The sequence below is a fragment of the Rhipicephalus microplus genome, chromosome 6, assembly GCF_043290135.1.
Source record: "Rhipicephalus microplus isolate Deutch F79 chromosome 6, USDA_Rmic, whole genome shotgun sequence".
Classification (NCBI taxonomy): Eukaryota; Metazoa; Arthropoda; class Arachnida; order Ixodida; family Ixodidae; genus Rhipicephalus; species Rhipicephalus microplus.
In genome coordinates, this window is record NC_134705.1 from 104,782,465 (window position 1) to 104,799,899 (window position 17,435).

A 17,435-nucleotide genomic window follows, 5' to 3' on the forward strand; every position below is an offset into this window, starting at 1 on the left:
AGCAGATTTTATCGTTGGAAGAAGCCTGACAACGTTACCGCCGTATGACCTCAAAATCAACACCGAGTCGACCAACGATCAACTGAAGAAGCTTTGGAGCAACAGAGAAGAGGATTTGCAAACTTTCTCGTCTCGTTGGCTAGAGGAGTGCCTCAATGAACTCAGGAACTACACATTTCACCAAGCAAAAAGAAATCACATATTGAAGAAAGGCAATGTAGTTCTACTCGGAGAAAAACATCGTCCAAGGCAACTGTGGAGCTTGGTTCGCATACAACAACTGATCGGTGGATGGGACGACATTGTGAGGACTTGCTTTCTACGCTTGCCCAATGGCACTGTTTTGAAGCGTCCTGTGCACCTGCTGTACCGTTTGGAAGCCACCTAGCGTCATCTGTCGGCGCTAGAGACTGTTGTGTCTTCCATTTATTCATCCCTCGCCGCAGAAGAGCAGCCATCATAATTATTGAGCTTCCTCACGAGCTGACGCTTGGCCTAGTGGCAGCGCCGGCTCACCCTTGTCGTTTTCTTTCTTCTTGAGTTCCAACAAAGCCTTTCATCTGGCAAGACGAGTTCTTCGATCGATGAGAGCCGCGCCGCAGCAGTAAGGGTCAGAGGTCCAACACTCACAAATAGAAGTGGTTGGCCTCACAGGCTATTTGACTCTGGATGAGTTCGTCACTTACCCATACGTTGAATGGTTTATTTATTTTCTTGTAATCAAGTGGGAACACTCTCTAGTTGCTGTGATGCTGTGCACCAGCATTGACGAACTAAGGCCTGTGGCATGGTATTCTCGCAGTGGTGCTTATAACAACAATCAGTAGAATGTTTCATGAAGACGAGGTCTTTATTATTGAAGCAATCACTAGCCTAAGTGGCCCCACAGTGGACTTGCTACAAGAAAGCATGCTGAGTAACTCTGTAACTACTCAATTCTCCGGCTATTGCTTCATCCTATATTTTAATGAGCGCTTTATGGTCTGCTCACGTTTCGCTTCATATTTACTTCAGCCAGTGAATTTATTTCGGTACTTGACGTGGTTCCTCAAGATATGTGCTTTTAATCGTACCCTATTCACCTAATGTTCCATGTAACGCAACCTTTTCAACCGTATTATTGTGGTGAATAATTGTACAATCCCCTCGTGCCTTTAAATAATCATTTTAGTTTACGGCAGAAAGGGCAGCACGTGGCTTGCTAAAACTTTTGCGCAACTATCGCAGATTTAGACGTGCATAAAACATTGTTTTTTTAAGTTGAATATCTTGATAATATTTTTTGCGCTAGCGTACAAGTCTAATCAGAAATCCGCTTCGTGGATTGTGTTCGGGAGAGAAAGGCTCGTAGGTCGTACAGTACAGGAAGGTAAAAGCGACCAATCGTGGCTACACAAGGTTAGTCATCAATATGGACATGCAGAAGAAGATTAGGCGCATTTTCAAAGCTACTCAACAAGGAGTGCTGGTTCAACAAAAAATTGCCACCTATCTTCGTACTTTGCTTAGAAGTACGTCGAAAGACAATAGTGTTTTGTCTGGGGGCACTGCGTGAAATATGGCGCGATCTGGCAGTATTTCGGAAAAAAAACGAGGTTTTTTCGAACTTGGAGCCCTTCGTAGGTGGCTGCACCGGGTTGTTATAGTTAGAGATACTGTATCTGATGTATGATGGCAACAGAGTTAAGCCTCTGTTCTCCAAACCACTCTGGCAACTATGCATTGCTGAGAAGCTGATGCACAGGCCGTGCCTGGTAAACAATGATGAGCTGTCGAAAATTGGTTGTCTTTCACCGAAAAGCTGTCAAAGTAACCGTCGCGTGCTCTGCAGCTTGTTAGCAACAAAGTGATGCTTTTATTTTTATCGCGATTGCAAATAAATAGACACTCTTGTCAGGATTTCGCCGCCACCGCCGTCGGCGTCGATGTCATGCATCGCGTTTGACAAGCCACCTATAACTGACTTAGTAATTACCGAACAGGGTGTCTTCAACCTCTTGCTCAATTTGAACCGGAAAAGAGCCCTGGGCCCGTTGGTATCCCTAATGAGCTTGTGTACAGACACGCTGAATAGAATTCCAAATATATTGCATTAAATTTTAGCTCTTCCCTTCTCCAGGTTCTTCATCCAAAGTGTGGAAAATAGCTAAAGTTATCCCAATTCCTAAAATCAGTAGTTCTGACATTGTAGCAAATCATCAGCCTGTTTTAACTATCAGTACTTGCTCGAAACTGCTTGAACATATCAATTTTAAACATCATTAAACTATATGAGTGAGCATAATATTTTGTCCAACTGCCAAAGTGGGTTTCGACAGAGTTTTTCTACAACATCCCAGCTCATCAAATTAGTTCATGACCTTTCAAAAAAATATTACTTCACATGCACAGACGAATATGATTTTCATGGACTTCGCGAAAGCTTTCGACAAAGTGTCTCACAGTACATTACATAAGAAAATTTATGGTACGTTCAAAAATATTGCCATGACAAAGTGTATTTCATCCTTTTTACAATCTCTTCAGCTATTTGTGAAAATCAATGGCACTAAGTTTTCTGTTTCAGCTGTCAAGTCGGGAGTACCCCAAGCGAGTGTCCTGGGCCTACTTCTGTTCCTTTTATTTATAAATGACCTTCCGAATCAAATTGGCATTTTTATTAGGCTATTTGCAGACGATTGCCATTTATGCCATAAAGTTTACGCAAGTGACCAGAAAAAATTACACGAAAGTTTACCGAAAATCAAAAAGAAATGATGTGATGATAGTGAAATGGTGCTTAACCCCCTGAAAACAATAGTTATGGCAGTCACAGGAAGAAAAATTGCTCAAATTATATTTATATTGATAATCATGAACTAAAGAGAGTTGAACAACTTAAGTGCCTTGGTTTGATTTTTGCAAGTAATCTTCGCTAGAATCATCACATAGAATATGTGTGCGCAGAAGCCACAAGGGCCCTATAGACTCTTAGGCGCCATTTGTCGTTTGCCACACAACAAACTAAAAGTTTAGCTTACAAAACACTTGGTAGACGAATAAATAAATACGCAATATAGCCTGGGATCCATTCATGATTACAAACATATCAAAAATCGAAAAAAATCAGTGGTTAGCAGTCCAGTTTATATTTAACAAACATCGATGGACAGATTCCCCATCCCAACTGTGTGCACTAGTGGAGCTACCCAAATTCAAGCTGTGACAAGACACAAAAGACTTAAGTGTCTTTACTTCATTAATAATAACCGTGTTCATTTAAGGTATGCTGAATTTTTTGATATTTTTCGTACTAAAACGTCTAGAGATCGCCATTCAGTGTTTATTCCTGCACCTGCTGTTTCCACCGATTGTTTTAAGTAAAGCTTTTTCCCAAGAACTATCAATGAATAGATTTCGTTGAGCGATAAAGCTGTTTCAAGCTCATCCATAGATATGTTTTTTAAACATAGCACATATGTTCGTTTGTAATTAATAATACCCTATTTGTCTCTGCATGCTCTACTGCATTCATTGATAAAGTTCTTGGTTGCGTTATTGGTTGCGTTTTTTTATAATTTCATTCTTATCCTTCAAATTGTTACTTCTGAATATATTTGTTAATTATGTTCTGTTCTTGGAAGGATCGCTATTTTTATGTACTTTTTTCATTCCTGTAATAGCCCATTATAAGGGCTGACAGTATCCATAAATAAATTTTTACTCGTAAGTATATATCTATATAAATAAATAAATAAATAAATAAATAAATATATATATATATATATATATATATATATATATATATACATATATATATATATATATATATATATATATATATATATATATATATATAAGTCGCCAGAACAAGCGAACGAGCAAACGAAAAACGATGCTTTATTGCCAACGTTACGGCCGGAGACCGGCCTTCGTCAGGGCATACTGCATATTTACACAATATGCACGTAATATGCACGTATGCCCTGATGAAGGCCGCTCCCCGGCCGTAACGTTGGCAATAAAGCATCGTTTTTCGTTTGCTCGTGCGCTTCTTCTGGTGACTTATAACTCGACCGGAATCCAGCAAGACTTTCAAGAAATATATATATATATATATATATATATATATATATATATATATATGAAAACACAAGAACGAAGAAAAAAAATTGCCCGCAGCTTCCCTCGGGGGAACACTGAGGAGGATGCGGAGCATATAATTGGTTAACGGGGTGTTAAAGTGCGACTTACTTGGGTCGATGGCTAAATTGGTTAACGTGGTTGTGAAATGGGGTGTTAAATTGCGACTTACTTGGGTCGATGGCTAAATTGGTTAACGTGGTTGTAGGAGGGGGTGTTAAATGAGTGAACACGTACACACGTATGCGAAAGGGCGGCGCTGGTCGAAGGGACGTCGATCATTGTGCTTGTGGATTCGTTGGAATTCATTTCACCGCGACCTTGGACGTCGACGCGCCGTACAAACCAACCGACGAGCGGCAACTGAGTGAGCGAGCGCCGACCTTGAGTATATATACAGCACGACGGCGCATGCACTGTCAGCTGTTGAATGTTCTCGAAGCGCGACGCCACATGCGCGTCCACTGGAGAATCAGGAGAATTGTAGATGTGTGTAGAGGAGGAAGGGTGCACAGATGGTGGAGGAGTGAAGCGCGCGCGGTGTGTAGAGGAGGAAGGGATGCACAGATGGTGGAAGAGTGGGCGACGGCACGACGGCGCATGCGCGCGCGTCAGCTGTCGAATGTTCGAGAAGCGGTGCGGACGGCGCGGACGGCGCGGACGGCGCACTACAAGGCGCGAGTATAAGATGCTTCCGCATCTAAAACTCTGGCACACGGAATTGAGCTGGAAACCTCAGCGCCATGAATGCGAAGGCGTTAACTACTGAGCCACCGAGCAATTCACCTGCATCATTGGTAAAACGGCAACCTATTTATATCTGCCACTTCCTGCTATTGGCGGGCATATTGAGGGGGGGGGGGAGCAACTATCGTGTTTTCAGCAGTATCAGCAAGATGGCGCAATGAGCGGGTGGCAGCTTTCAACTGTTCTGGGTACTTTGGTTCGCGGAAAAGAGAGGAGGGGAGTGCAGTGGACCATCTCTTGCGTGCCTTTATCTCAGGTGGGGAGGATTACTGTAATCAAGGCACAGCCCCTGTTTGTGAAAAGTAGTGCGTTTCAGACACAGCTGAGTAGCAACTTAGACGCGTATTCACGTTCGTCTTTACCTACGAGTACGTTTCGTGCGTCATTTGTGCGTGACAAAACGTGGGGCACGTTTCGATCGGCTTGCCATTCTGTGCGTGATCTTCCAAATTGTTGCTATCGAGTTCATTGCTTCACCTTTGCTGTAAAGCTGCGACTTGTTATTCTCAATTTATTTCTGTTACTAAGCTTCGATAGCAATTTGGCACTTTTCAATGAAAAAAACATACTAGAATAATCATTGCAGTAAGCTTAGCGATCGGCGATGGGTGCTCTAAGAGTCTCAGAGTATATATATTATGCGGTTGTCAGTGTTTTATTATCCAAAGTTGTAGCCACTCGACAAAAAGGCACTGGCAGCTTGCGTTATTCGACACAATTATATGCCTTCGCGTAACCGGATAAGCTAAAAACCTCTAAAATAGTAAAAAAATTGGGTGTTTCTGCTTTCCTCACGTGATGTTGGCACACCAGTGAGATCAACTGGCGATAGGCAACGTGCTTCGTTGATCGTTGACAGGCTTGCGCAAGTCGCCTGCAAAAACGGAGTGGCCCTTCACCGCGCAAATATTAACTTCGCTTTTATTGTAAGCACCAAAAATTTTTAATGAAGCTTAGAAAATACGTGCTTTTTTGTTCACTGTGTCCCATTGTCAACGCAGCATAGTAAACGCTTCAATTTTGAAAAACGGGTAATCAGGTTTAAAATAAATAAAAGGCAAGGCCCTAAACGCGTGTAATATTGTTGTGCCTAACGCAATATTTGCTATTTATTGGAATGTTCACAACTATGAAAGCAGTCGTCAGATCAGGACAATTGGGCGTTGAGCGAGGGGTGAAACTTTTGTCGGGTGGCTGAATTGTTCGGCAGGAGGACTAAGAGACAGACAGACAGACAGACAGACAGACAGACAGACAGACAGACACACAGACAGACAGACAGACAAACAGACAGACAGATGGACCGACAGACAAACAAACAGACGAACAGGCAGACAGACAGACAGACAGAACAAAATATATGCGTTGCAGTACCAAAAAAATACTATCGTCTACGAAAAGCGTGATCATGCATCATTCGATGGCCTCAAGCAATAACTTTTACTATTTATAGGTCTAATGGAAGCAGCTCATTCTGCTATAAGGCGCTGTACAATAGTTCTGTAAGGCTGACCTTTAACTGAACTTTGGCGATGTGCATGGGTATGAGTGCCATCCCAACTGTCGGAAGAGGTGACTAGGGTGTTTTGCCCGCCCGACCTTTTTCTTTTCTCCTTGCCTGATGATAGCGAGGCAGAACAATCCCACGTTTGTACTACAGTGTTATGCCACAGTGAGATGGGGACCCTTAATATTTTGGTGTGTTGCTTACACAAGACATTGCTTTAGTCAAATCTCTGAGCGCCCATGCCAGGCCAATCTTTTTTCCGCGGCTCACGTTGCATTCTTCAACTTTTTCGCCAGCTCAAGTAGGCTTATATTTAAATACTTTGAAACATCAGCCAAAGTGTGGGCAGGGGTATTTATGTGATCCCTGCCATAAGGTCAATTTACGACTTGGTTGCGGAGCGTCCGGTACCTTTTCTCAGAGCCAGTAAAGAAAGCTCAGCGGCTTTCTTACCATGTCATCCTTTATAATTTTCGGGCACTGTCGATGACTATAACCTTGGAAGCTGTTACCGTTCTTTGCGCAGTCCCTCGGAACACCAAATACGACAATGCAATTTTCGTTACTCTGAAGATGGTAATGAACATTTCGTTACCCTCACCCACTCTGATACTGCACACAAGAGTAACATCAGTCTACTTGGGCGTCAGCAACATAAATAAATGGAGACGTTGCCGAAACTTCTTTCTAGTCTATAATAAGTATTGTGTAAGAATGAAAATGTATGGCAGATGTTTCCGTTAGAAGGTCTGCTTCCAGATCTTAATTTACCTCTAATTAATATATACGCCAAAACACCGAAAATTGTACATATTCAGGGCCAGCTTTTCCAGTTGTCCTTCTTGGTACCTGTTTCATTTATCGATGCTATAATCTTCGCACCCACAGTAGAGTGAATATAGGATGAACAATAGGAGTGTGATGCGTGGATGTGTGGATGTGCATACACCATTCCTGCTTTTTCACACTTCATGACGTCTGATTGATTGACATGTGGGGTTTAACAAGCGAAAATCACCGTATGATTATGAGAGACGCCGTAGTGGAGAGCTCCCGCAATTTCGACCACCTGTGGTTCTTCAACGTGCACCCAAATCTGAGCACGAACCTACAACATTTCCGCCTCCATTGAAAATGCAGCCGCCCCCGCCGGGATAAGAACCCGCGACCTGCGGGTCAGCAGCCAAGTACCTTAGCCACTAGACCACCATGGCAGAGAGTTCTATTACGTCTTTGAGGTTTTTGGTGCTACAGCTATGTGAGATGGGAATGTCTTGCAAATGCTGTTACTAGATAATAAAAACAAGTACTAAATGAACTAAGAAGGCCTAAAAACCCTTGAGTTTATTAATTTTTCTTGCGCAGTGTCACACTGTGAATGTAATGGAATGAAAAAGTTTTGTTTGAATGGAATGAAAAAACTTTATTTACCTTGAGTCGCAGAAAAAAACTTTCTTATGCTTTAAAAGACAGTAAGAAAATGGTGCGAGAATATTTTTAGGTGCGCCTCCGCTGGAATAAACCAAGAAATCTATCATACTTCCGATACTCATAATCACACTCAGCATGTACTCCCCACTCTAATTGGTGCTGGGCATAGGGCATAGATGTATTCATAATTCTCATATAGGCGGTAAGAACCGAAAAAGCCTTTTGTAAAGCTAAATCGGACAATATACATAAAATATATTGTAATGTCACACGAACAAACTAACAACTTACGTAAGCAGGAGCAACTAAAAAGACACTAAAGTGAAATAAAACTTTTTGTCACAGTGAAAGCTCAGTGCATGGCCATGTCTAAAGCGAGAATATTATCAACAGCAGTGCCATACTTATCGAGAAATTTAATGTACGAGCAGCATAACTTATGCGGCACGGGTAGCACATTCACCTAATGATCCTGGTGACGTCAGAGTTATTAACTACAAATATTCACTAGTAAGTGAACAAGCTGGACTAAATAACAATTGTGCCGCACAATAAGAGAGGTAAAATGCTGCTTGTTCATTTCTGTTTGATTCATTAAAAAAGAGAACCACTGGATGTTATTCGGGAGATTGGCACAAATGTTCTATAAGTTCATTTTTCTCCTTGTTCAACTGCAAAGGTCATGCCATCTAGGGGGGCGATGGTTGAACCAAGCACACCTGCCATCTCAGAGGTCATAGCTAGAAATTGTTTAATATCCGTCGTCGCTGCTTCCCGCTACTTTCGCTCATCTGCTACTTCAGTGTTAGTGCCACGCAGCAAAGCCGTGTAACGATGTGCACGGCAACAGTGACGAGAAATTTTCGACTTGAGTCTAGTAACTTGAAGTGCCCTAACGCACTGAGGGTAACCAAAATCTGTTGTTATTCTAAAAAAGCATTTTTCAGCACAACAGTAGCACTACTATATTTCTGGACCGCTAATTGAGCAATCAACAATGCTCTAAAGTATGTCCCAAGTGTCTCTTTATTTTTTACAATCATTCCAAGGTATTTTGGTTCCTGGTTGGCTTTTGTTGCTCTTTTCCTGCTTCTTTAGAATAGTGTGAAAAATGCATAATGCTTTGTGATTACTGAAATGCAAAGGGTGTTTCATAATCGTCATGCTGTATTTGTTTTAGCTTACGTCCCGCTCAAGTCCTGTAGACACCTCTGTTCCTGGTCCGAAACGGGCAAGTACTTTATCTCAATAGAAGTTTTGATAATTTTAATGTTCGAAAAAAGTACCGTAGAATGACACGTGGATTTCTTGCTTGTGTAAATATTGATTTTCGCACTCATTTTTTAAAATGAGCCTACCTCGCCCACAAAAAAGCCTCTCGTAACAGGAAGCACAATAATTAGCGGATTATGCGCTATTGTTCAGGACAATGTTCTTAGGATTGCGCCTTGGGCACCGGAAATGGAATAAATTCAAGAGCGCATGCCATCTCCACAGATAAAGCAATAGGGTTGGGCGAGGCATGCATATGAGCAGATACGGTTCATAAAAGGGCATATTATCGACCACTAACGTTCGTGCTCTTCGTGATCAGAGTATAACATTAGGCACTCATGGTTAAACGTTCTTTACGATTTCTCGCTTTTACGATTTCTCGCTTGCTTATCTTATTATTTGCAGCCAGAAATACACAAAAATATTCCTATTTGGCGTACACATAAAACCAAACAAGAAATGATATATGAAAATAACATATATGAAACTAATAATATAACCACGCTGTAGGGAGTCCATCATTCGTTCGAATGTGGCAGGGGCGTTACTTAGTCCAAAAAGCATGACCTTAATCTGGTAAAAACCATCTGGTGTAATGAAGGCTGTCTTCTCATGGTCCGTGTCATCGACAGAAATTTGCCAGTAGCCGGAGCGAAGATCAATAGACGAGAAGTATGTAGCGCCGTACAGGCAGTTCAACGCATCATCGATGCCAGGTAGCAGGTATACGTCTTTTTGCGTGGTCTTGTTGAAGTAGTGATAGTCAACGCGGAAGCGCCAGGTACCATCCGTTTTCTTCACAAGGACGACAGGGGAGGCCCAAAGACTACTTGATGGATCTATTACACCTTTGTTCAGCATATTGTCAACTTACGCTTGGATAACTCTGTGCTTAGTGTGGGAGACACGATGGGGGTTTCGTCGAATAGGACTGGCGTCACCAGTGTTTATACGGTGCTGAATGGTGGATGTTTGCCCTAGAGGTCTGTCGTCAAAATCAAAACTGTCGGTGTATGACGCGAGAAGGCGATAGATGTCGTTAGCTTGCGCACGATTGAAGTCGGGTACAATCATCTTCGAGAAACGATTTGGCAGAGAATAGGTGCTGTTAGCTACAAAACACTGAAGCAAATCCATCTCGGTTGTGAGAGTCACTAATTCGAATTTGTCAGCATTAGATACGCTGGCCAGGATTATGCCACGAGGAAGCACTTGAAGGCAAAAGCTGAAATTGAGAAGTGGGAGTGAGGTACAGTTGTCAGTGACAGTCACAAGCGTATTAGGAATGGCGGTGTTGCGGCTGAGAAGGATGTCGGCGAGAGGAAGGAGGACATATTGACCATCTGGAACCTGTAGCTGTGTGGTAACGACGGCGTAGGTGGCTGCTTGATCTTACAGTCGCACATCCTGAAGAGAGCACAGGCGCAGCGGGGCAGTGTGGGGTTCGGCGAATATCTGAGGCAGCTCTAGCTCAAGGACGCTGATAGCACAATCGATTAGAGCAGAATGATTTGAAAAGAAGTCTAGACCTGGGATAACGTTATAAGGGCAGTGGTCCAACACGGCTAAATTGACAGAAGCAGTGTGATCCTTTATACTTAAGCGGGCAGTGCACAGACCAAAAACCATCGGCGTGCCGCCATCGGCCACACGAAGCATTTGTGCAGCCACTGGTGACAGAGCTTTTTTTAAATGTGTGCGTAGGCTTGAACTCATGACCAAAATGCTTGCGCCGGTGTCTAAAAGCGCTTGTACAGGTACGCCGTCTACTTCAATGTCTATTACATATCTTCTGGTGGCAACAGAGAGAGGATTTGCAATTGAAGTCCTCAATGCAGCACCACCTCCGGGGGCTGCTTTTTTCAGTTTTCCGGGACGATGCGCCCATAAACCACGGGGGACGAGAAGCGCTGTGGCTGTGGCGAACGGGACGTTGGGCGACGTATTTGCGGCGAACGAGTCTAGTGCCCACGTGGTGAAGGTAAGCGGCTGTACCAAGTGTTCCGAGAATGGTCAACGGCATTGGAGTCCTGGGCAGGTGAAAACGTGTGGGTGGTACCGTCAAAACGGGTCATATTTTTCGTTGCACGAGGTGCCGAGGAACGTGTCTTACAGTAGTAACGAGCAATAAGTCCGACGCCGTGGCAGTTAAAATTTACAGGGCGGTCATCTGCAGTTTGCCACTCAGCTGGGTTGCGAGTACGTGGACAAAACCGACGGTAGGAGGAGGGCATCGTGATAGGGCGTTCGCTGACTGGGCGCGGTGACATGGCACACGTAATGCACTCCGATGTTTTCAAGCTCCTGGTGCACGATGACTTGAACAAGAGTAACAGTAACAGGAGTGGTGTCGGTACTGCGCGAATAGAACGCCGAGAGTGCCATTGCTTCCAGTTCGCGACGAACAATGCGTGTGAAGTCTCCCGGTGGCAAGGGACGTTGTGTTGCGGACTGGTCCTCACAAGTCAATGTTGCAGCGGTGGTTGGAAGCCAGGTGACTGTTGGCATAATGCGGCGACCTTTAGCTTGTTCAAACTAACAACATTTTTTGATGATCGCGTCCACGGTGGAATAGCCCTTGCACATCAGCAGATTGAACACGTCGTCGGCAATCCCTCTCAGGACATGCGCGACCTTGTCACCTTCTGTCATGTCGCTTTCGGCTTGTCGGCCGAGGGCCAGCGCGTCTTGAATGTCTGCGAGGTAGGATTGCGTGGGAGATTAGGCACGACTGGCCAATTCCTTTTTGGCGGCGATCTTGCGACTCAAGGTTTTGCCAAACACCTCTCGCATTTTTCTTTGCAGTGGTCGCAGCTTGTGAGTTCCTTTCGTTATTTTCATACCACATCTTTGTCGTGCCTCTCAAGTAAAACAGCACACAAGCCAACTGAAATGTGGGATCCCATCTGTTCGGCACACTCACTCGTTCAAACTTCGATAACCAATCGTAAACGTCGACGCCATCGCTCCCGCAGATAGTACCGGAATCCTTAAGCGGCGTAGAAACGTGTGGTTCCTACGCCATGTTCTTGGGAAACGCTGACGTTGACGCGGAGTGCTCAGCATTGGCCATGGCTGGAAACTCGATGCGATGTCCGCTGCGGAGCTCCGTTGCCTGAAGGTTACCCAGCACCTCTCACCCATATGTTACGGGGTTAGAGACCTCTGTAAAAAATGCGTTTAGAGAGGAAAACCCACAGGCAAGAGTCACAATGGCTGATTGGCACCCACGCGCGCCTATCATCCGCTTGAGCTCTTCCTCTTCCTTTACTTCATCTGCATGACAATATAGTCACATATACCATAATTAAGCGATCACAAGGTCACATCCTCAAATTCAGTTGAAAGTTTGCGCTTGTCCCTGTCCATTCTTTTCTGTTGTCATTTGCTTGCATTGGCGCACACCAGGTTACACAGATTATAAATCAACTCGCCCAGCTACAAGTTATACTGAAACACAGTAAGCAGATGACGAGAAGAAACCACTTGCAGGTATTCGCGCATGGCAGCATTGGCATGAATACCTGTGGGGAAGGAGCTTCATTCTGTGAACAGACCATCAGGCATTTGTTCCGATTTTGTCTTTTCAGGGCTTGTGCTGACACGTGTGCAGATCCACATGTTCATGTAGAAGGCTACTTCGCTACAATACGAGGCTAGAGTACGAGAAGTGCTCGTCAAACAAAGTTGCCTATGCTCTTTCGCGATTGCCTGCTCATTTCGCAGATAGGGAGTTTATTTTCGGGGAAGAGATGTTTCTCATGGTTCAATCGACTTGCCTCACAAAAGTGTAGTTGGAACAAGAAGCTCTTACTGACTCTACAAAACAATAATGCGTCCGTAAAACGGTCTTGGTCCTCACAAAGGAACTTTCCTGAAAGTATCCAAATAATTTTTAGAGACGAATTGTCAGTGGTAGGAGAATTGTTGTGTGCGGAGCGGCTCGTAGTTTCTTCATTTCTCGTCCCTCAGCTGATGGCAACAGTGCTTGAAACTCACCAGGGTATCGGACGCAAGAAAGCGCTACAAAGAGAACAGTTTTGATGGCCTCGTGTGGAAATTCACGTTGAAGAAGCCATTCAAAATCTATCAATAAGCAGATAATCAGCAAAGACGTCGCCTGCCCCGCTGCAACATGTTAGACTACCAAGAGACAATGGGAGAAACTTCAATGGATATGAATGGCCCACTGGAAAGAGTGCCTTCAGAGTGCACATTTGTCCTGACACTTGTAAGCTACTTCTCAAAATGACCAGATCTACAGTTTGTAGGTATATTTCTAGGATAACCAGGACTGAGTCCTTGCTCAATGTAAAATGTACAGGAAGGCTATGCTAACAAGATAGCCTGCGATAATGAGCTCAAATTCAGATCAAAGCGAGCTGTAAACTTCCTACAAGAAAGAGCCAGCGAACTGTCACATTCATCACTTTATTACCCGCGGGCAAACTGACCAATGTAACGTTCCAACCGCGCGTTCAAGAATTACCTTCAGCTCGCTCTATTGAAACAGCATTCGCTGCACTCTGCTGTACGAGATTACTCTGCCGTATACAAGTGTGTGCGCCACTTGCCACAAGAGGAGTGGCCCCTGTTGTACTTCTGCATAGAAGGCTGCCGAAAAGAAACCTTCAAATCTTGGGCATATCGCGAGAGTCAATTGCCAATTCACCTCACAAGGAACTCGCAAAACTTCGGCAACGCGTCAAGCACAGCCAAGGGTACAGCAAAACCTGTATTGACAGAAGGTGAGTGGCAAAACCGGCATAATTGGCGGTAAGAGACAAAGTGTGCGTGAAAATACCATCGGTGTCGTTCAAAACTGACTTTTTCATCTCGTAGCCCAGGGAAGTCATCGAAGAACATGGCCTAGCATCCTTTGCTCTCGATAACGGCAAAACATGGAACGCGGTGAAGCTTTGCAAGATGACTGCTCATCGTGCGGGTCACAATGGCCTTCAACAACATTGAGCACATTATGTATTTTTGTTTCAACACAACCTCTGTGACGCGACAATTATCTCTGTAACATGGCAGCCAGCATCTTCCGAGAAAAGTGTTCCTGTAGCGCAACCACTGCCTAGTGCCGTCAACAATCTTGGTTTGTGTACTAGGATAGCCATTGAACAGTTTACTGTTTCAGAAATTGTCTCACGCCCACACGGAAATTCCGTGGAATAACCAATGGTATCGTGCCCACCTGGTCTTTGTATTCAGCCGCACGGAGAGAGGGCCTCATGACCGATATGGCTATTTAGTACGATCGTATAAATATTTAGTAGGTATGTACCCTGCTTCATATAATATTGTATACTTTTGTGTACATATAGATAATTTGGTGTCTGTATATTGAAGTGTACTCATTGCGGTGTTGCCCTACCCTCGTGTAAATCGCACGTAAATTAACTGTATTAGCGTACGTAGTCTTGTACACCTGTACATATAGTCAATACAGTTTCTGTCTCAGAGTTTACGTTCGCAACACTATGTTCTTGTGTTTGTATATATCTGTGGCCCGTCGGGTAAACAAGGCAGTGGGCAATCGCTACCGGTGCTCGCGCGTCACGTCACTCTTGCACTCTAATACCATTATATTCAAATTATAATGATATCTGTTTTCAGACAGGTCCTTCATTGAAAAGAATTGTGAAGTCCCCCAGGCAAGTGGGCTATTTTTCTCACACAGTCGCGTTTTTGGTATTCAAAGAGCGTACTGCAGCAACTGCACATGTTCTTTAGAACACACCTGATGCAACCAGAAGGGGACAGAAACACCGGTGTTAACACACTACGAGTTGTAAGGCCTCGCTGCTTATGTTTCTCTACCGCCACACAAAACCAATGGAAACAGATAGAAGAGAGCAAAGATTTCAACGCAGAAAAATATTTGTTCTTGCTTTTCTAGACATATTTTTTGTGACAAAAAACTAGTTAGGCGTCAAGACAAGGCAATGTTGGCATGGCGCGCATTTCTCGGTGGTAACCCTTATTTGTTTACCAAGTTTTCAAGCTAAGCTTTTTCACCGTGGAAGAATTACCGTTTCACGGCAGAGAAATAAGAATACTCATCGAACTAAATATACATAAAAACAATATAACGTGGAACAAGCAGTAAGTGAGAAAGAAAAGGAACATAAAAAGCCAAGGAAGTTTAGACTACGTTCCCTTGAATACCTTAGATGTGGGTGGAAATTGAGGGAGTTATACAAAGAAAGAGAAGAGGAGAGACCCATTGGATACCACTAACACAGTCCAGTGCTTCAGAGGCGATCACTTCAGGTGCTTTCAAATATTTTAAAAGGGCTCATGCGGCGCTTTGTGTCAAACCAAGCTCACAATAATAAATCTTCACCAGAATGTTGATTACAGAGTATTCTTAAGGCACACTGGAAATATATTGCTCATATTAGCGAGGATGACACTAAAAATGAACAATAGTCCTCTCGCAGTTGCAGTTATTACCTTCAGATGAGTAAGCCATGTCAATGTGATGTCTCAATAAGATGGTAGAAACTACACCAATCCACAGCTGACATCGCACTGAAGCTTTACATCGGGAATTCTGGTATGGCTGTTGTAGCTGTATGGCTGTTGTAGTGAAGGCGTTGTGGATACCGATTGAAGTACAGTTGATAATTACAATGTGCAAGCATCGCAATATGTGCGGTGTGACAAAGGTATTGCAGCGTCGACTCTTGTCAGAACATGAGCATTGTAGGCACTCCTTCGTTGGCGCTTACGGCTGTTCCTTCGGTGAGGTGGTTACCACTGATCCCACAGTAACCTGGCACCTAGTGGGAGTATATGTCGTGTCATTAATTAGTAGTACGATCCCGAATAGTGCTCATTTAGGACCGCAATGATTAGTATTTTTGAAGTCGTGTAAGTGGGAAATGTTATTCGCATGCATTGAAGGGCCACCTTGGTGTTTCAGAATATAGCCAGTTTACAAGGTTGATCTTGCATAAAAAATTTCATTGAGGCTGAAAAACCGCTAGAAGTTGTCTTCATCACTCTCGAGTTGCTACCGTGTGAAGGAGCTGCTTGTAAGAGTTAGCACCGCAGTGCCACCTAGTGAGCACTCTGAGTACTAGTGGAACTCACGGCCGCCACTCTCAAGTTGCTGCCACATGAACGAGCTGGTGATGGATGCGAGTGACACTGCACCATCTAGTGAGCACTATGAGTACTAGCGGTGGCTACGACAGCCAACCGCGGACAAGCCCACACCCTAAATAGCTTCGCCCCTTGAAAAACTTCCACTATTTGTGGCCATGGCTCAGTGGGTGTAACAGCATGTGATGTCACGCACAGAAGTTCTCGGTTAAACTCTGCTGAAAGAAGTTTTTTTTTCTTTCCTTCTAATCGAGCTATTTTTTCGACGTTTTTCCGTGACGAAAATACGTCACTAGAGCCTTGGTGAGGCTCACCACAAACACAATTGTGTTAGGAGACACGCGATTTATATACAATGTATTGTGACAACGTGAGATTGACGCGCATACAAAGCGCCTCAAACAAATACGATTTATTGATCGCAGGAAACAGACTGCAACGACTTCTCTGTCTTTTGCCCTCGGCCAAGGACACTCGCCTCGCGCTGCTTCGTTGTCCTCACCACTGACACATACGCGCGTCATTATTCCCCCTTTAAAAAAACATCGTCCCGATGTTAAACGTTCGAGAAGCAAGGCGAAACCAAAACTGCACAGTTAGTACCTGAAAAAAAGGCTTCATCCGAAGCACGTGGACAATTTCTGGTGAATGTCTGCGCCGCTTTGAACACTGCACGCCGTCCGGAACAACCTCGTAGTTGACGTCACTAATACGTCGCAGAACCTTGTAGGGTCCGAAGTATCTTCGCAACAGCTTTTCGGAGAGCCAACGCTGACGAACAGGTGTCCAGACCCATACTTTGTCATCCACGTTGTATATGACGGGTCTGTGCTGGAGGTTGTAATACTTGGCATCGTCGTCTTGCTGTTTGGTGAGTCGCAACCTGGCAAGTTGCCTGGCTGCTTCTGCTAGCTGGGTAAACTCTTCGGCGTCTGTCTCATTGCCATCATTTTCATGAGGGAGCATTGCGTCTAACGTTGTTGTAACCTCGCGTCCGTAAAGGAGACTAAAGGGTGTCTTCCGAGTGGTCTCTTGACGAGCCGTGTTGCACGCGAACGTGACGTAGGGCAAAATGATGTCCCAGTTCTTGTGCTCTACATCTACGTACACGCTTATCATGTCAGCCAGGGTCTTGATAAGGCAATCGGTGAGCCCGTTGCTCTGGGGATGATACGCCGTTGTCTTCCTGTGAGCTGTACCACTTAGTCGGAAAATGGTTTCCAAAAGCTCGGCCATG